Source organism: Vulpes vulpes, chromosome 12, assembly GCF_048418805.1.
Source record: "Vulpes vulpes isolate BD-2025 chromosome 12, VulVul3, whole genome shotgun sequence".
Taxonomy (NCBI): Eukaryota; Metazoa; Chordata; class Mammalia; order Carnivora; family Canidae; genus Vulpes; species Vulpes vulpes.
Window position 1 is genome coordinate 58,291,294 of NC_132791.1, and position 21,347 is coordinate 58,312,640.

General features: G+C 42.5%; 1 protein-coding gene and 1 long non-coding RNA gene across 3 annotated transcripts in view; one reads left to right on the forward strand and one right to left on the reverse strand.

Moving 5' to 3' along the window:
• Positions 1-14,560, reverse strand: part of LOC140594591 (uncharacterized) — a 148,466-nt gene extending 133,906 nt beyond the window's left edge. The window contains exons 1-3 of the long non-coding RNA XR_011995591.1: positions 14,299-14,560; positions 9,335-9,457; positions 6,411-6,495 (exon numbers count right to left, since the gene is read on the reverse strand). This is a non-coding gene — a long non-coding RNA (uncharacterized lncRNA). The remainder of the gene's footprint in view (positions 1-6,410; positions 6,496-9,334; positions 9,458-14,298) is intronic.
• MARCHF3 (membrane associated ring-CH-type finger 3) overlaps positions 1-21,347 on the forward strand; it is a 178,342-nt gene that overhangs the window by 26,109 nt on the left and 130,886 nt on the right. The window contains exon 1 of one of the 2 annotated variants that reach the window (XM_025994997.2): positions 14,744-15,007. The exons of the other annotated variant lie outside the window; for it this stretch is intronic. The gene's annotated coding sequence lies outside the window, so the exon portion shown is untranslated. Of the gene's footprint in view, positions 1-14,743; positions 15,008-21,347 lie in introns of those variants that run through there. 2 annotated transcript variants of the gene reach the window in all.

Sequence of the window (21,347 nt, forward strand, 5' to 3'; positions counted from 1 at the left end):
AGCTAAAACATAATTAGCTATTTCTTCCCTTTCACTTGATTCATTTAAAGTGGTATTTTCTATTTGTAAATGTGTGACTACATAAAAAAACACAATATTGCATTTCTTGATGTTTTATGTAACCTCTACGCAAAGTGAAAGCAAGAAGTACCTTCAAAAGAAATAAAGGACGCTGCTGTCATTCTACATAAATTTACTAGGAGTAAGCAAGGATGGAACAGATAATTACAAATACTGAGAAAGAAGCATCATTCTGCCAATGGTGCAGAGTCTACAATTATGTGCAGTTCCCTACTTAGACTTTTTAGTTATGCTGAACATTGAAAAAAGATAAATGATTGGAAGGAGAAAAGAGAAAGAGAAAAAGAGGGGACTTAAACACTGAAAACTAGGGGTGCATTTAAATGGAGATGTCACCTCACCCTAAGGGGGCAGGTAAAAGCTTGGTAGTCTCACTGGTGCCCTATTGTCATTTTTTTTTTTAAACCATAGCTTTGGAATCCTTATAATCTTCCTTATTGTTTTGAAGTCAAGAATGGTTTCTTCTCACAAAACCTGATCACTTTTCATTGATATGTTTTTAATGCTCTGACTGGTTTTGCATATCTGGAAAAGATACATCTTCAGCCACTGGAAATAAATCTCCTTTTTCTTCTCTGCCAAATCCATAATATCCTTTTCTATCACTGACAGCAGCATCAGATAAGTAGACGTGCCTTGCTTGATTAGAAGTGTGCTGAGATTTTTAGTAGGAACAAGAATGTAGTTAGAGACCCAGATTAAGACATGTTCAGCCCATCCTACAAATTCTTTTTGGTTCTGTCCTGGAGGTGTCCCCTCAAGTCCCAGCTTGACTGTGGGACTCATTCAGGGCTGACATCCTCCCAAATCATCCTCCCAAATCCCCCTCCCTGGGAGGGGAGAGAGGAGAATTTTAAGACAGACTGCAACAGGTGCTGTTTAGATGAGACTAGATGGGTACAGGCTGTTGTCCTCTTCAGATCCCCAGGGTCTTCTCCAACTCCTCAAACTGAGATGAGCTTATGCCAGAATAAACTGGGGAGGGGGAGGCAAATCTGAAAATGAGCAAACTATAGTACCACTCAGAGGCATCAGAAAATAAGGTCTGAGATTCTGCAACAGCACAGACTTTTTTCTTACTCCCTTTCATCATTTGTCAGTAAAATGTAGACCAGGAGAAGGGGAATATCAGTGACACTACCTAGAGTCATATGGCATTTTCTATTTTTCCCCAACTTCTATCTTTTTAAACTATATATCTTATTTTATTCTTTCAACAATCTGTGATATAAATAGAGCCAGTATTATTATCCTTATTTTTGAGATGAGAACAGTGAGACCCAGAAAGGGGAAGCGACCTCATCAGGTCATGCAGTGAGTCAAAGACGACCCAAGGAATAATACCCAGTTCTGCTCTCATTTAATCCAGAACATTTACCCTACTGGCTTTAAATGTCCCTTTCCTCCTTCACTCTCTGATGGTGGTTCTCTTGAAAATGATCCCTCGCCAATTGTGGAGTGAAGATACGTTCAAGGTTACGGAGAACTGTTGTTTAAAGGCCTTCCCGCAAGGGGCCTGTTTCCATTGCTTACCTGCAAAGCCAGTGTTTGAACCTGTGATGGAAGTCCCTTAGAGGACGTGTCTGCTGGGATTCCTCCCACCCGAGACTGCTATAATTAGCTCTGCTAACAACTGTGATTGAACAAGGCTTGTTGTAGTCATTGTTCACTGACAGGCACAGATAAGAGCCACATCTCAGCAAGTGGTATTCTAAATGGTGTTTCCTGCTTGGTTAAACTCATGTATGGCACTTGTCAGGGATGCTATTCCCAAACTCTGCTAACAGCAGGTAGTGTCATTGGCAACACCTTCTGGAGCCCATGAAGAAGGCCATAACAGATTCCCAGGGAATGCTGTGCCATGCAGTGGAAGAGACTGTTTCTATTTGACCTTGCCTAGGATCTGGCTGACCCTCCTTCTTATGGAAAACATAGGCGTGGCCTGGCATGATTAAGGGAAGAGTCTTTGTCTTCCTGATCCTGAAGACTCACACATTTTCAGATCTCTCCTATAAGAACACTTGTAAATGAAAGTTATAATATGTGGTACATGCAGCCTATGCTTTTGTGAGACTGTGCTCTTATTAGAAGCAAAACAAAATGTGACTTATGAACACCTGCCGGTAAGGACCAAGCCAAGAGGCAGCGTGGGTGTTGATGATGAGAGGTGTTGCCCTGGCAGTAAATCCAAGTTGCTCACACCAAAGGAAATGTTTCTAGGGAAGCTGTCTGAGCAAGAGGTAAATACTTAGTCATTCAGAGGAGGCCATAAATGAGTGTTTCTTCAACAAGGGAAGGTCTGATTCCAAAGAGCTGAAAAAATGGTTGGATAGCATTTCTCTCTTCCATCTATCCTTTTATTCACAATATACATTGTTAAGAATTAAGAGTCTCTGTAATCAAGAGATTATACTTGCCACCTTGTTGGCAAGTTGTTAGAGAACTATGATTTGTCTGCTTGGTATTATTTCAATAATAGTTTTTGCATTATGATTCTAAGTAACTAATAAAAAAAAGACCCAGGCCCTTGTATGTTCTAAAATACTGTGCTCTCTGTGTGTATGTGTGTGTGTGTGTGTGTGTATATATATATATATATATATGTATATATATATATATACATATATATATATATATCCTGTGCCTTCCTACCTATTCCCCATGGCCACCAAGTTTTAAGATTCGACTTCTTATGCATTTCCTTTCATCTGTTTCCTTGTTTCAGTGTTCAACGCTATTGACACAGTTGAGGGCTTCGTCTTCTCTTGCCTATGCATTGCAAAAGCCCAGACTCTTTCAATGGTCTCCCTTGCTCACTGGCTTCCCAACCCCATCTCCCATCTACCTTATCACCACCTCCAATTATCCTTGCAAATCATGGGCCTGATCCGACCACTCACCAACCCATCATGGCCCTCAACTGCCTATGAAAATGAAGACCAAACCATTCGGCATAAAACCCTGCATCTAGTCCCATGTACTGCACCACTCATCTATCCTAAATCCCATCGAATCCAGATAAACTGCCCTTGCATGAAAGCAGTAGCACTTTGACTGTATCTCTGAGCCTTGCCTCCTTTACAAAATCACCCTTTTTGTTTCAACTCAACTGCCGTTTCCTCCAGGAAATTTTCCACTCTTTCTTCCAATCCACTCTCTCCTCCAAGTTTGTACAGCACCAGATTTACGTATATGTACACTTGAGATATAATTTACATACCACACAATCCACTCATTTAACGTATACGATTTAATGAGGTTTTTTTTTTTTAGTATAGTCACAGGGTTGTGTATCCATCATTTTTAGAACATTTTAATCACCCCCAAAAGAAACCCTGTACCCATTAAGAGCCCCTCCCATCTCACCCTCCTCCAGCCTTAGGCAATCACTTTCTGTCTCTATAGATCTGCCTAGTCAGGATATTTCCTATAACTGGAATCATATAATATGTGGTTCTTTGGGACTGGCTTTTTTTCACCTTATATATTTTTTCAGAGTTCATCCATTTTTTGGCATGTATCAGTACTTCATTCTATTTTATTGTTGAATAATAATCTGATGTATGGATATACCAAGTTTTACTTATTCATTTTTCAATTAATGACATCTGGATTGTTTCAACTTTTTAGCATTATGAATAATGCCTCATATATGCTTGATTATCATTTAATATGTATAGCTTACTATTATAGGGTTTTTGTTTGTTTGACCTGTGTCTGTTTTATCACAGGTTGTTGATAAACTCCTGTGGACAAAGAACGTAATTTCACTCTGTAATCTACACATGGCACATATTCAATAAATGTTTGATGGATGGGTGAATGGGCAGATATTAGAGGTTTTTACTGTTGATTATTATACAAGGTACTCCAAATAAGAATATTAGAGTAGATTCAGCAATAACCCAAGAAAAGACACAGTAAATTTACCCAACATATTATAACAAACATGGGTGGTTCTTAAATAACCTTTCATCTCAGCCCTATTTCCTGGAATTCCATACACAGATACACAGCTGAGTCTTTCAGGGAGGTAGTTCCTTTGCTAGTAATAGATGTGAACTAGGTAGACAGAAGCCTGAAGATGCTAGAGTGTTTCCTCCTAAATTTACTCCATGGTGTCTTCTTGTTGCTCTTGGCTTGTCTGAGGTTATTATTATAGTCTAGGACAGTGGCTGAGCATCAGGATCCCCTGTGGAGCTTTTACAAGATACAAATTATCTGTGTCCCGCCTCCCTGATTATGATTCTATAGCTTGGGTAGGGGCCCAGGTGCTCACATGTTCTAAAAGCTATAAAGACATTTCTGATGCATAGCCAGGTTCAAGAATTCCTCCATCAAAAGTTGCCCTGAGGTTAAAAAGATTTAATCCTATAGAACATGTATGAGCACTTTATTCCTAGAGAGTATTTTACTCATCCTGGGATCATGCCCATTAATACTACCTAATGTTTATAAAACACTTTTTATTTGGAAAGAGCTTCGCAGTCATCTTTTATTAGCTAGGCTTGCACGCTGGGTGACCTTGTATAAATCTCATAATCCCTTTGTGTCTTAAACTTCCTCAAATGTAAACTGTTGGCAGTAATACTGATCCACCCTCAAGAGATATTGTGGAGACTAATGGGGGACTTTAAGGCATTCAGCAAACATAAAAATGTTACATGCATACTTATTAGACACGTATGAAGTCCTAGTCACAGCCTTTTAAAATGAAACAAATACCAAAATAAGCTCTAGCCTTTCCTCCAACCTTCATCATCATCTCAAAGATCCTTTCCCAACACCACAGTATAGCAATGCTCCCTTTCTGGCAAGACTAATAAACTGACCTAATCAATAGTCATAAAGACAGAGCGAATCATGGCCACAAATACGTAAAACGGCCCTGAAATATACTTTGTTAACCTTCTCATTTATCATTCATAATACAATTTAGAGATTCTGTCTAAAAAATACTCTTCTGAAAAATATTCTTAGAAAATATTTGTGCATGTTTACACAAGATTTGAAGCTGATGTTACATCCTCATTGTTGATGTTAAGCCTGAAGGTGCTATCTAGTTTGCTGGTTGTTTTTTACACAGCTATATTTAGCCTCTTCTCATCTCTCCCACCTGGCCGAAAAAATATATGGTCAAAATGAGACTCTGAGACCTAGTTCAAGTTGGAGGTGGGTGAGATTGGGAAGCATAGGAAGAATTTCCAACCTTGGAACCAAAGACAGGTCTTGTAAGGATGATGACCCACAACTAAGGGCTCATTTGCAATATATTTTCAGCTTCTTGGAAAAGGGAATCAGAAAACAGACAGTTTTTCCTTGTTCCACTTGGCTTTGAAAGAGTCACAAAACTTTCAAGTGCCACGTCCAATTACATATTCCAATTCATTTCCAACTGAATGGTTTCTGTGACTCTGAATGGGAATTAGTGCCCTCATGCCCACCACTGCTGGTTTGAACTATGAACTACACAAATGTTCTGGGGACACCTGACCTTGACTATGCTCTTTTCTCTTTGGGCTTCTGAGGGTTTGGTTGTATTTCCAAGGGCAGTTGTCTGCTTCAGTTAAGCTCAAGACCTGCTAACAATTAAATTCTATTAAATTATATTTATTGAGTATTTATATCTGTGGATAGTATACTGTAGTGCTTACTGGGGAGGCTATGAAAAGTTCCTTGAGATGCTATAACTCAATAACTTTGGGTCCTATAGACAGGACACCAACAACTACCTCCCCAGAAAGACTCCCAGGGTTTAGGGAGCTGACATGCCAGTTTACAGAGGAATCCTAGATTGGCCTTCAGCAGACACTAAGATAAAATGTCAGTAACTTTTCACATAATATTTTGCTACCTGCACTATTCCGTCAGACCTTGCTCAGAATTCAGAAGCTTGGGATGCTTGGGTGGCTCAGCAGTTGAGCATCTGCCTTCGATTCAGGGCACGATCCCCGGGTCCCAGGATGGAGTCCCACATCAGGCTCCCTGCAGGGAGCCTGCTTCCCCCCTGCCTATGTCTCTGCCTCTCTCTCTCTCTCTCTCTCTCTGTGTGTGTGTGTGTGTGTGTCTTTCATGAATAAATAAAATCCTTAAAAAAAAAAAAAAAAGAATTCAGAAGCTCCTGTGAAGAGTCTCAGTGTAGGGAGTCTCATTGGTTGGGAAACTCATCTATTATGCATAGTTATTGTTTTTAAAATAAGGTTAATGCTAGCATGTTTCTATATCAATCATCTTTCAGAGTTTCAGCATTTTTGCTGAACATCTTAAGGTGAGAAAGAACCACACAAGCTACATTTCAATAGTTAGGAGAAATTAATGCTAATACATGCCTTCAATGGGATTCACTTTGGTATCCTGAACACTCTCTTCCATCAATATGGAAAATCCCCAGAAGTATGTATTGTGGATTTTTCTCTGTAAAGAGATGCAAATGGTTACAATAAGTTGTATGATTTCCTCTGAGTCTTTCAAAGTTCTGTTTTCTCTGTATCTCAAGGTAAACATCCCTGCTTTGCAGATCTAGGAGTCAAGACAACATGGATTCATTTCCTCACTTTCCTCAGTGAAACACAGACCTCCTTGTCTCAGACCACTGCTCTCCATGAAAGCACAGGAAAAACTTATGGCATTTTAAGACAGAGGAGAAAGCAGATACAATTTTCTGGTCCAGTGCTTGCTTTCTGTGTCTTTCACATGGAATCTTTAAGATCTTAGATGAAATTTAATGATCCTTACATGTTAACTTTGCTTTCTTTCAACCTCTTGAAGAAACAAACAAACAAAAAACATGGAAAAACACTCAACTATTTACTTGTGAAACTCTATGGCTCGGGTCATAAAATACAATCTGGGCAAAGCCAAACAAGGCACTAGAGGGTTGAGAGGCAAGGAGAATGTTATGCATTGGATTTAAGATTTTGAAATGCCCTGTTTCAATGGTTTGCCGTTTATCTTCATGTAGAGGGTCAACACTGGCCTGTCATTTCTAACAGGTATTTTGCTCTTGAGGAAGACTTCTCTGACTGATCACAAATAGGAATTTTCCAAAGAAACTCTTCCACAAAACGAGATCAATGAGAAGCCCTCTATTTTTAACAAATGTTAAAATTTTCAGTTTTAATTTTTATGCCACCTAAGTATATACCCACCTCCTGAGAGCATCTCTTTATTTCTTTATAGGAAGATTTAAATAAGCAATCTGTTTCCTTTTTAAGTATTTTTGGATTGACAATACTACTTCTCTCACTTGTATTTTAGTCTTGATGATTAAACAGTAAAAAAGCTAATTAGCAGCATGTGTCTGGAGAGGAAAAGCTATTTTTTGATGGGCAAAATCCAAGCTGAGATGGAGACCTCACAGGGCACTACAAAAAATGGGTTGGGTTGCATGCTAAGGGAAAGGATTGGGCACTGAATTGACCAGCTCCCCAGAAAGAGATTCTGGCTTAGTGGAAAGACTAAGCTGAGATCCAAATATATTAAAGATACTCACAAGACTAAAGTTATCAAAATGCAGACACTTGTTAATCGGAGAGCAAAGAAAATAGGGAAAAACACGCTGTGTCTGTCTGACTCACAGATGACTTTAGGAATAAAATAAGTTACATGTTAAGAAATTAATTTTTTTAAAAAGAAATTAATTTTATTTTTCTCCTATTTTCTTTTCATTTCTGGAAAGACATTGAGCTAGGGTGAAGGGAATGGTATTAGATGGCTATCATCAGTACAATAACCAGAACCTGCACCCCCTTCCCATAAGTACCTATGAGAAAGTCAAAGGTGATGCTTTCAAATTCTTCATCTGTCAGTTATTAGTTTCATGATAGTGGGCAAGTCTGAATTTCTAAATGCATTAGTTTTTCATACACTTGAGGAGGAAAAATAATATGTATCTCGTTGGAATGCTGTGAAGGTTAGTAAAGCTGATGTATGAGAAAACATCTGGAGACTAAGCGTATATTAGCACTCAGTACATGTTAGAATAATGAGAGAACGGAAGAAGTCAGAGAGGAGTCGAGCTCCCATTGCCCACAGGCTAAAATCTATATATTTAGCTGGGTATTCACTGTGCTAGAAAATCTCCTTTCTCCTCACCACCCCTTTTTCTTTTCTTTTTTTTTTTCATATCTTTTTTAATTGGAGTTCAATTTGCCAACATATAGCATAACACCCAGTGCTCATCCCATCAAGTGCCCCCCTCAGTGCCCATCACCGAGTCACCCCCAACCCCCGCCCACCTCCCTTTCCACCACCCCTTGTTCGTTTCCCAGAGTTAGGAGTCTCTCATGTTCTGTCTCCCTTTCTGATATTTCCCACTCATTTTTTCTCCTTTCCTCTTTATTCCCTTTCACTATTTTTTATATTCCCCAAATGAATGAGACCATATAATGTTTGTCCTTCTCTGATTGACTTACTTCACTCAGCATAATACCCTCCAGTTCTATCCAGGTTGAAGCAAATGGTGGGTATTTGTCATTTCTAATGGCTGAGTAATATTCCATTGTATACATAGACCACATCTTCTTTATCCATTCATCTTTCGATGGACACCGAGGCTCCTTCCACAGTTTGGCTATTGTGGACACTGCTGCTATTGGGGTGCAGGTGTCCCGGTGTTTCACTGCATCTGTATCTTTGGGGCAAATCCCCAGGAGTGCAATTGCTGGGTCGTAGGGCAGATCTATTTTTAACTCTTTGAGGAACTTCCACAGTTTTCCAGAGTGGCTGCACCAGTTCACATTCCCACCAACAGTGCAAGAGGGTTCCCCTTTCTCCACATCCTCTCCAACATTGGTTGTTTCCTGCCTTGTTAATTTTCCCCATTCTCACGGGTGTGAGGTGGTATCTCACTGTGGTTTTGATTTGTATTTCCCTGATGGCAAGTGATGCGGAGCATTTTCTCATGTTCACCAACCCTTTTCTGACAACTGTCCTGCTATAGTAAAACACTTCCCAGTATGCCTTGAATTCACTCACCTACCTGTCTTGTCTCTGGCATTCTGACCACCCTCAGACTCCATCTGCTAAAATTCTACCCATCTCACAAGGGCCTCATATCCTACTGTCTCCAGGAATCTTAGGGTACTCATCTTCTCCTGCTCTAAACTCTGGTCCTTACTGTCTAGAGACATAATCCACAAAGTACTTATTGCCCCAGCAGACTCCCTGCAAGGCAGAAACCATGTATCCAGTACCCATCGCTGTGTGCCTTGCCAAGGTAGACTCACGATTGAATACATGCACGATTTCTCACCTTGCTCTGTTGTGCTCTTGGACAAAACACTTTGCCTCCTTCAGTTTCAGTTGCCTCAGCTGTGAACAGAGGATAACAGCATGGATGTACTCCCCAGGTGTGCTGGGAAGAATAAACCAATGACTGAAAAGCAATTTGAAAATGTAAAATGAAATGCTATATATAAATGTTACATAATCAAAATCATTGCCCTCTGTATTATGTTTTATTTGGCTTTCTATCTTGGAATCCTTTGTGGGTTTCAGAATCACACAGATGCAAAACCATCCATATTAGCACCTAAATTCTCTTGGGTAATAAACGACTGTGTGTATTATAGCTCACGGCTACTTTTCCCTGGCATACTTAAAGATGAATCTGTCATAATTTGGGGTATTCATAATAACTAATGACACAATTCATTTCTAAGCAATAATCCATTTTTTTCTTTCTTTAGCCAGTTACTGTTCCCATATTGCTGCCTCAGGGGAACTAACTTTCATTAAACCCCAAATCCAGATGATGAGCACACTGTTTGGAAGCCCAAATTGAGGAGCTTACAGTCTGAGAGACCTGGAAAGTGGTTTGGGGTTTTTGTTTTTTTGTTTTTTTTGGTTTTTTTTGGTTTGGGGTTTTGAAGCACTGTTTTCTATGGCTCTTTTTTGTCCCAAATTCTGAATTCCTCATTCCCTTTATTGTAATGTATGTGTTACCAAGTGCTCAATGCAGCCTGATTTCCCAGGTACCAGGAAAGATTGGATTAGCCCTTTCCACAGGAAAATAGGATCTTGTTTAAAATACAACAACTAAAAGAGGCTTCTGACTTTTAGTCCCCTGCAGGATATGAATCCTAGAACAGTCCTTCCATGAAGATAGCAACCTTGAGGAAGAAAAGACCAGCAGCAACATCAGAGGGTGATTCTGGGCATCAAGTGGGTAACTTGATGAAAAGGCAGGGAACAGTGCAGGACACAGTGAGTGCTCAATAAATGTTAGGAATTGTTGTTATTGGCAAACAATGCACTGTGACCCAGCCCTCTCCTAAGAATTGCAAAGAGCTTCTCAGCTGAGATTCTTAACAAGCCAATGAGAAAAAACTCAGCACTGTTCATCATGACTGCATTTGGCTCAGAGAAGCTCAGCACCCTGTCCAAGGTCTCAGAGTTAGGAAGCAGTGGAAAGAAAATCCAGCCTTCAGTCTATCATGTTTCTAGAGCCCATATTCTTTGTCCTGTTTCTTAGAACACTTTGTCTTGTTTCTAAGGGTTGGGAGTCTATTTTTTCTCCCTTGAGTGTGTGACCCTCCTTTCCCCAATTCCTCAGTGTTACTCATTCTGTTTTGAAGTTTTAAAATTAAGAGTATTTTTTTTTTTTATCTCTTCTGGTGTCCTTTTGACCAATGTGCATAGTTTTATGTATCAGGCCATTTTCCAAGACCATTCTAGTCTTTCATCAGACTTGTACTCATAGTGGCATCCGTTTTTAAGAAGTTCAGTGTAGTTTTCTTTCAGGGCATGTATCAAGAAACCCTTTGTTTTTGTAGAATAGAGGCTTCCCTTTCCCACACATTTCTGTTACCACATTTTTACTTAGTTGGACCTGTGGCAATAAAAATCACAGGGGGCACTTGCATTGTCATTTAAATGCATGAGACATCGTTTTTTGTGGGTGGTAGCACCCTGGCTGCAGACTTTGTATCAGAGCAGTCCCTCTGTTACAAATTACCTCCTGGTTGTGGTGTACAAACCAACACCATACTTGAGTTTGCAAAATCACCTACGTGATATTTTGTCCTCCCTGTGGCAATTAATATTTCAAAGTGCCTTATCATGAGCTATCTCTCCTCTCTGTGAAATTAATCAGAAGTATTGCTGCAGTTTCATAGGTTGAAACTAAGGGAAATTAAGGTATGGGAAGGTTAATGGCTTGCCTATAGTCTTAGAACAAACCTATAGCATAGCTGGTATTAGAATCTGCTGCTTCTGATTGCATTTTTTTGCTCAGGTCTTTAGCTCAGCCTGTTCAAATTCTGAGTAATTTTCAAAGTGAATACATGTTGAGAGAGGTGGTAGAAATGGAAAAAAAAAAAAAAAAGAGGGAAAAACACTATTCACATAAGCAATGCTTCCAAAATATTTGGTAATCAAAGAACAAGAATTTTGACGGCCCTGTTTCCTCATTTCCATTTTTAGAATGAAAGGACAATAATCCAATGAGATTAAAGTGAATAGAGATTCCAAGTGTAGAGAGGAATTGTTCTATCCACACTATTTTCCTACTTCAATATCAGTTTGTTCTCCTTTTCAACAATCCCTATTGCTATAAATGTCATGCATTTGCAGTACTTTGTAACCATTGTCACAGGGTCCCCCTTAAGCAGCTAAACAGAGTAGGCCAATTCTGCCACTGCTGTTTTATGGTGAGTAAACAAGGGTAAACGGAGGTTAAGTGATTGCCAGCAGCACTCAGAGCTCAGATTATAACTTATGGCTCCTATCAGTTACATCCTTTTGAAATTTAGAAGGCTCCAAAATATTGTTTCAGTGTCAGGGTTGGGTGACAGGGCCTGAAGGCAAATTTGCTCACCACCCACACCACCAAAAGACCAGCCCTGCTTCCATGGTCTCACATCAGTCTTCTCGTTCCCAAGCCATTCCACAAACTTCCTCATCACTGTGAGGGAAAGAAATTTCCTTCAATAAAATCGGCTAGTACTAAACAGGTGACTTCTTTGTCAGGATTTCCATAGTTTTCTGTTTGTTTCTTAAAGAAAGGACTGCAATGAGTTCTTGCACAAGTAATACATCTTATTTTCCCTTGTGGAATATTGGATGGCCCAAACTCAAGAGATCATTGGGAGAATGACACCCAAAGGAATAAGTCTGTGCCAGAGTGATAAACTGTCAAATACCAATTATGACAGAAGATGGAATGGAAATGTGATTAAGTCTAGATGTGCTGTCTCTTATGTGTCATCTATTCTAAAAAGGAAAATGAGACCAGTTACTTGCCCAAGAACCCATGGACAATCATGTCTGTACGAAATAAACACACAGAAAACCTTAGAAATCAGGAAGCGGGAATCTCTCATCTAGTTCTAACTTATTTCATAAAAAGATATTTCCTATTTCCTTTTTTCATCGTCTAACATAAATACTATAGCAAATACAGTCAACAGACGATGTTTGGCTACTACGAAGGTGATTTTAAAAATAATCACAAGCATCTGTGAAAAACCTTCACAGGGTGTTAATACGATAAGCACTGTTGGCAAACTTTTTCTTTAGTTATATCCAGGAATGGGGGGAAAAATCCCAAGAAATATACTTTTCCTCTTATCTTCCCATCCCAACCTTGGCAGAGACTTGGTATGTTTTCCATTCAGTGGTCTACAGCTAAATCCTCGTGGGCAAAGGCTATTCTCTCAAGACATTAAGCATGGTAAGTAATTGCTGCAACTGAATGGAGTGGACTCCCTTGCCTGTCTCTGTCTTTTGATTCACCAAATGAGGAAGGGTTTTAATATATATGCAATTTCTGCATCACAAATCAATTTCCAGGGCCTACTAAGAACTGTCCAGACCCTGATTTTCTTGCCTGACAGCCTGCCTATGCACCTTTCTCCACTGAGACAGGGAGCTGAGGAGACACCACCTGAATCTCAAACCAGGCCAGAGCTCACCTCATAATTGTAGCCTTCCCTGCTAGAGGGGCCATTTCATTCCTTTTCAGCTATAGGCCTATTGCTTTTCTTCTTGCAGGGACTCCCATCATAAACTGCTCATGAGGGGCACCTGGGTGGCTCAGGGTGTGATCATGGGATTCTGGAATAGTTTCACAGCTGGCTACCTGCAAGGAAGCCTGCTTCTCCCTCTGCTGAGGTCTCTGCCTTTCTCTCCCTCTCATGAATAAATAAATAAAATCTTAAAAAAAAAAGAAAAGAAAAGAAAAAGAAACTGCTTATGAGAGCTGAGCTATGGTGCAGGTATCCTTAGGAGGGCCAAGCTAAAGGTCCATACTCCCTCACACATGGGAAACTGAAACTTCCAAGGACTTTGGAATCTGAGGGAGCCAATGGTCAGTAAGGAAAGTGCCAGGGCACCAAAAAGCCTGACCCTTTCCTGCCATGCAGAACTTCATTTTATTAACATGGTTTGAGTACCTACTTATGGCAGGCTCAGTTCCGGGTACACAGAGGCCGCCGCTATGCCCCCAAAGCTACCGTCTAGGGCTTCCTAGCCTTCTAGGCCTCAGCCTGGAAAGCAACACCCAACTCCCTGCTTTTTGACTTTTTATACCCACAGCTCCGTATATGTGTATGCTGCAGCCAAGATTAGGAAGGGCTTAAAAACAGGCTGAAGAGCCCATCCGCCGACAAAAGGAGCAGCAGCGAGCGGGCCGGCCAGAGCCCACAGAGCCTTCCTCAGCCGCGACCCGCCCAGGGAGCTCGGGGTCCTCCGGTGGCCAGCGCTAGAGACGTCTCCGAGCTCGGTCCAGGGGCTTCGGAAGGCGCAGGGGCAGGGGCCGAGCGTGTGCAGGGCGGGACCCGTGGGGCTCGCTCTGAGAGGTTCCTGCCCGCGAGGATGCGCGGCCCGGGCCCTCTGGCGGCCCCACGGGACAGCAGCAGGTGGAGCTGCGCGGCAGCCGCCTTCCTACAGGGCAGCCGGACCGAGGCTGTGTCTCGGGGGTTCCGGCGCCGTCTAGCGCCCGAGCGTCCGTTTCGCCCCCGGGCTCTGCCCAAGTGCCTCAGGCGCTCTGCGCCCGGAAAGGAGCCGAGGCGCCGGGTTAGCTCCCCTGCTGCCGGTGGCATGAACGCAGAGCTGAGGAGGGGACGTGCCATGAACTTTCCAGGAGGCCCGCAGACTCGGAGTTTTGTTTTCGGAAATAACCACCAAATTACGACCAGAACCTTTTCCAGGGTCCTGGAGCTCCCAGTTTCCGGTCCGGGCCTCCAACTGTGACTGGGTGATGCGGCCCGGACTCACCCTCTTTCGGTCTCGGCTTCCTCGGGGCCGCCAAGTTCGGCGCCTCCCGCGGACGCCAGGTGTGGGCGTCGTCGACCCAGAGTCTGCGCGTTCCACAGCGCGCCGCCGCCGCCGCGACCCTCAGGGCGTCCGGGTGGCCCCGAGCCTCTCTCAGCCAGGGCCCTCTGCGGCCGCCACTTGCCTCCCGAGACCGCCCTCACAGCGCCGGGCTGCTGCCCCGGCTCCCTACCACAGCCAACTTGCCCGCCGCCGGCGCGTCTCCGAGCCAGCCCACGGCCGCAGGCGATTGGACCGCGGCGGCGGGGCGGGGCCGGGCGCTCCGCACGGCCCGCGGCCGCCCGGATTCCTGGAGTCGCCGTGATTGGCTGCCGGCCCCGCCAGTCACGGGCTGGAGGCGCCCCGCCCCCGCGGGGGCCGGCCCAAGGCTGGCTCCGCCCCGCCCGCCGCGCGGCCCCGCCTCCCTCCGGAGCCCGGTAGCCTCAGCCTGGCGGACCGCCTCATTCTCTGAGCAGGTCCAGGCATCGTCGACGCGTTCCGGGCGGCTGCTGAGCCGGGGCGCCGGCCGGGCTTGTCGTGCCCCCTCGGAGGTGTCTGCCTGCACCGATGTGCGGGGTTCGCTAGGGCGAGAGCAGTCGCCGGTTCGGGGCAACTTGGGATTCGGGGACCCGCAGCGGGGGCGTCGGTTTGCGACCGGGACCCAGCGAGGAGGGTGAGTGGCCGAGCGCGAGGCGAGCGGCTCCCCTTGGCGCGGTGCGGAGAAGCCGGAGGGGACTGGACCGGGCTCGGCGGGCGTCGGTGCGTCCGTCCGAGCGCGGCCGCTGAGGGGAGGTCAGGGCCAGGCGAGGCTGACTCCTTGCGGGGAGCCCCGCTCCCGAACTTGTTTCGGAGCGCCGCAACTCGGTCGGGGACGCGGCTCTGCCTTCTCACGAACTTGGCATGTTATAATTGCCATCATTAGGCGGGGCCCCGGGGACGCGCCCCCGGGCGCCGTGCGGCGGCGACAGTCGCGCTGGGGGCGGCCTCCGTGCCCAGTCGTGGACCGACAGCAGTTCCTAGATGGCTTGAGGACGGGTTTCTGAAAAATTCACCCGCGCCAGCGGCGGTGCAGCGCGATTACCCCGGTTGAGGTGTCTGATCCGTAGCCTAAGCCAGCGACCATCGTCCTCGGGCTGGACCTTCAGCGGTCAGAGAACTTCAGTGACCAGCTAGGTTTTGTAGCAGGGGAGCTTGGGTGCTTTGCAAAAACTGGAGGGAATCGACGGCACGGGTATTAAACTTTGTAAAGTAATTACTTTCCATTAGCACTTGTATCCCTCATGAGGTGTTTGGACCTCCACATCACCTGCAAGGTGTGTCTGAAGGATTTCGTTAGGACCAGGGAGAGCTGCTGTTTGTCCCCGTGCAGGGAGCCCGAGAGAATCCGAGACGAGACCGTGAAAGGGACCTCCAGGCTGGCCGGTGGGTGTTGTAAGTGATGAAGTTGTGATAGGAACTGACAACACAGGATTCAAGGTTAAACCTGATACTTCGTTTGTGACCCAGTCTGGGATATTTTTCCTCTCCTCTGTCTTAACGATAAGGACTAAAAGCAGCTGGTTTTTCTGAGGGCGGCTACTTACCTATATGTAGTTTATATTATGTGTGGACTAAACAGAATTTAATTCAATATTTTCTTGTAAATCCTATTTGATATGGATGAGAGAGCTTACTGAGCGTACTAGACACTTGGGTACACAATTTGCGAATATTTTGATCTTTGAAAATATATAAAAACGTTGAGAGATATAACTACCCATTCTTGTATATGCATATGTAGATGAGCATGTGTGTGCAAAATTGATGGGTGAATAAGAGAAATAGATGGAGGGGGAAACGGCCTTGAACTGCTCTGGGTGGAGAGATAGACCCTCTGATCAATGGGGTGTATGATGAGTGTGTGTGTGGGGGGGGGGGGGGGGAGTGTGTGTGTGCAAGTGCATGTCTGAATCTGCCTGGTCAGTCTGGGTCAGTGTATATGTCCATGAACTTTACGAGCGTTTAGTTCAATACCACTGCGTGCAGATTCCGAGTTCCTGTTTTACAGCCCAGCAGCCGCCAGCCAGCCCATCTGTTAAAACATAGCATGTACACTTCAGTCACTGCAGTTGGAGCACTAGGGTGGAGTGTGGGTAGGGGGGCAACCCTTAGTAGGAACAACATGCTACAAACAAAGACTGCCTCTCAAGTTCTATTTTCAATCAGTATTCAGCCTGAACTTGTGATTTTGGTGAGGGAGAAAAGGAGTGTTTGACTCTTTAAGAATGGCAAACTACGTTTTGTGAAATAATTATAGCCAATGGTTTGGGGAAAGGGGGTTTGTAAGAGAAAAAAAATGGCTCTAGAAAAGAAATGTGGTGCTTGTCACATTACCATGCAACACTGGTTTACGGCTTTGCAGTAGCATGTATATCAGAAACTGTTTTCTTTTGCTTAAGAGAATGCATTAAAACTGAATTGTTTTGTGCAAAAAAAAAAAAAATCCTTAATAGAAGTAAACAGAGCTTTATTGCAGAGGCTATTTAATCTACTACAGTTAAGACTGCCTTAGTAATTCTAATGAAACATGTTTTTAGGAATTTATAACCTGGATATAAATTCATGTTCACCCTTATCACTGGTTGCAATGATTCACAATTCAGTTAAAGAAATAATAAAAACCTTTATCACAAAAATTCTGATGACTAAAAGGGTATGGGAGGAGTATAACAGCTTAATAAGTCCCTGCAGCCAAGTGACTGATACTTAAAAAAACTATAAATTCCTTTAATAACATAATTACTTTTGGTGACAAAATAAAGGCAATATTTTTGAGAAGCATAGTTGATATTTTTCCCAATAATTTTATGCTCATAATTACATTTTAATAATAGTGTTTATTATATGTGGGCAGAATAAACTGGAATGGTTCTTAGGAACTCATCACAAGAAGTACTGTTTTCATTTTTATGGTACTTAAAACATTTTGGGGAAAATACACATATTCCTAATCGTGAGTGTCTTTAAATTTCTGATGGACTACAAAGACAAAATAATTCTCCTGCCTTGATAAGGATCATCTGAATCAACTGGGTTTGTCCTTAGAAATTCAGTTTGTAGAATAAATAAAACCTTAAAAAAATTCAGGTTTTTTTTAAAGATTTTATTTATTTATTCATGAGAGACACACAGAGAGAAAGAGGCAGAGACACAGGCAGAGGGATGATCATAGTGAGTTAATGTAGGTTAATTAACAAAATGGACCATTGTGGGTTAATTTAACAAGTAATTGTGCTGATATTTCCAGGTGGCATTTACCAGCCTTGTGAAATTTATAGGTAACACTCTAACACTGTGTCCCCAACAGTGGCACCTTTTGTTCTGTGTTCAAAAGTGTTTTTGGAATCCTCAGCTATCTCTCTTCCAAGTTAGCCCCAATTCTAAGGAAGTCTCTCTGGAAGTAAGGTAATTTAAGACCTCTCTCCAATCTTAGTCCCTCCATTGTATATTCCAAGTCCAGTGGGTTTCTGTGGTGCTCTGAGGTACTGTGCCAGTCATAACTCACATTGTTGGACATTTATCCCGGAGAGTAGAAGAATCCCAGTCCTTGAGAACTTCATTTGACTCCAAAGCCATTCCAGACTTGGGGATTAGAACCTCAGTAGGACTAGTACAGACTTACCCAAGGGCAAGCATCTCTTTGGGAAGCTGTAGCTGATCTGCCTCTTGATCAGGAAGGTGTCCCAAGGCACCTATCCAGAGGCCCGGTGTTCCCATTTTCCAAAACTCAGAAGTATTTTGAGCAGTCCAATTAATTGGATAGATAGATCTTTTCAGCATCATAGAGAGACGGGTTGAAAATTGATCGCTACTTCTCTTTTCAAATCAGTGGGAATTCCGACTTAGTAATTATAGCCAGTTAGTGTTTATTTACAGTTTGATACTGACATTCAGGATCTATTCTCTCACTTCAGACTGGCATAATTCTCAATTTAAAACTTCTAGATAAGCTTTAAAGAGAAAGGATCTTTCAGAAGTTGTTGCTTTTCCCTCTTTCTATCATCCATGTACTTAAAGAACCTAATGACTTCTCAGAGGCCAGAAGTGCCTGGAATATTTACTTGCCTGACGACAAAAGGACATGGAGAGGCTGGGAACTGAACTGGGGTTGTTCCAGGCCACTGGATCATTACTGGGACTTTCACAGAGCAATTTCTGTTTTAAGGAGCACTTGGCTGGCATGTTTATAGGTCACGTATCTTAACAATCCTTTGAGTACGATCATTCTTTTCCCACTTTGTTACAGATGAGCAAACAGCAGCCGCAAACGAATAATATTTAGATCCTGTCTTCCACATTCAAAGATAACACCAAAAACTGAGAAATTGGCCTTGCATTTGAATTATTTTTATTTAGCATTATGGTGATATGATAGGATTATGCTTAGTCATTTGTATCATATACAATTTTTTTACCTCTTTCTTCAAATTTATTTTTATATTGAATGTGACCTTGAAATAGTTCTCTTTATAAAGTTTGCCACCAGATATGATAATTGGTTCAATGACCCAAACTGTAACCAGCCAGGTTTAACCGGGAATGGCGAATAACTTGCTAAAGGTCACAGAGCGCAATCCAGCAAAGCCTATGTGTAGAATTCTTTGGATTCATATTTTAGACCTACACCAAGTGCCTTTTGAGTCCTGTTAGGCTGCTAGTCATGTTTTTATGCTGGCAGAATGGAGTTGTTTATATTTCATTTGCCCAGATTCTGCTTGATGAATGGACCTAGAACATTTTTAAAGCCTAAGGTATAATCACAGCTCCTGACTACACAGTCGGATTTGTGTGCCTACTTAAAAAACTATGGTAGAATGCTACTTTTCTTGAAACTAGGCCATGGGTCACTGCAAGCTTCTAAGCAACAATTTTTTTTTCCCATGGCATACTTTTGACAAAATTCTTTGGTAAAAGGAATTTGACAGATGCTTTTCTAGTTTTTTTACCCTGCTTTCCCCATCCCTACTTCCATGAAAACTCTACCTATAAAATATCTACTTTTCAAGTCAATCTGCTGCTTTAATATCTCCTAATACTTAAAGTTTAGCCATTTTGACTGTTTTTTCCTTCAACATGCCCTTTCAAGCTTCTACCTTCACTTTACAAGTCTCTTTGGGCCTAGTCACATCCTCTGACATAGAACAGCCACTGAGCTATAGAAGTTTTACCCTAGCTTTCCCTTTGTGGATTAAACTACAACAATAGTAAGAGAAAAAGGAGAAGAAGAATATCAAAGTCATGTTGATACGTGTGTCATATTAGATATTCTGAGCTTAGAGTTTCCATGGGAAATTTAAGATCCAGATGAATGAAGTGACAGATGCACTCATCTGTGGCCTCACAGACAGACACTCTTCTGATACAAGCTGAGAAATAGAACTGAAGACAGCATCCTAGGTTGTAGAAGAAAAACAAATGTTAAGCTCTGAGAAAAGAACTGACAAAAAGTGAAGGGTTGGGGTTGGATGGAATGGGGAGAGTGGTGGCAAAGAAGCACCTCCAGTAAAATGCCAGACAGAGTGGTAAGAAATTTATAGAGGTGCTGATGGTTTGGGGTTTCTTGGGGGCATTGGATTCTGTTTTATATTGTCTTCACAACCCGCTCGCCCTGCTTGCTTTAAATAATTTATTATAGCAGCAGGCCTTCCTCTGGTTAGTTTCCTTTTTTTTATGACTTTTTCCTTCTCATCTCTGGGTCTAATCAGAGGCATATATAATGATGTGGCTGCTCTAGAGTACTTAGGAAAATCGTGATCAATATCACTACATTATAAACCCATGGCTGTTGTGCTCTATTTTGCAGTGTTTTCTTCCCTGTTATATTAACCGAGTATCTATGTTTTAAACAATATTTTATTAATCTTTGCACAGTGAAACTATGGGTTTATTCTTCTTGGCTGGAAGTATCTTTGGAGTAATCCATCATCTGAACACCATTGATCTAATGATGTATTTATTGCTCACTATTGTAACACTGGCAAGAAACCCAGTATGGTTCTAAAAATTTGATTAAAAAGAAATCAAGTTTTTGCAAGGCGTAGCCATCCAATTATGTTAGCAGCTGCCAAGTATATTTTATGCTAAAATATACACACATATTTCAAGTGAGCAAAATGTGATCTTTTCAAAAGCTTTTAAAACTTTTTGCTATGAGATAAGTAGAACAAGAAGATGCCTCATAATTAGAAAAATTATATGTACACTCATCTCAGCCAAAGATATGGTATAGTATTTTTTCAGATTGTATCTTTAGACACTAAAATAGGTTTACGTTTCGTTGACAGTAATGAAAACAGTGGTGATAAGAACTAGCTCCTCGTCCTTGAACGATTTTCCAAGTAATTATAACACATCAAAATTAATTAGCAAACAGTAACTGAGTACCTATCATGGGTAGTACCTCTTTTCTACTTAACTAACTCCAAATGCAATTCAAGTATTAGCGTCTGTGGGAAGCTTTCCCACGTCCATCTTTGGGCGGGTTGTACACTGTTAGCAGAACCTTTACCTCTTGTAACTCCACCCCCTCCAGACTGGGAGCTCCCGGAGGGCAGAGACCCATAGCTCTCATCTTTGAGAAAGGGTATTTAAGAACTAGTTGTTAGATGCACTAGAGGCTGCAAAGAATCACAGGTGAACAGTTGTAAGGCCTTCAAAGGATGTGTACACAGGTACTCACCACTAGTTTAAATGTAGCCGTAACTGAATCTGAGTGCCAGACTTCTGGCTCTAGCCCATGTCTCAATGCTTTGAATAACTATCATCCATTCCTGCCTTTCCTCCTCTTGTCACATCTTCGGAAATGTCTCCCAACTCCACCTCCCCACCCCCCACTCCCCGTCCACTAGTCTAGGCCATGCCCCCTGGTTCCTTTTTTGTTCTCATACCCCTTGTGTCCTATCTTGAACAGGCAGCTAACTTATGGGGCCCACTTTGAGACTTGGGACAGCCTGAGTCTCACATCTTTTGAAGTC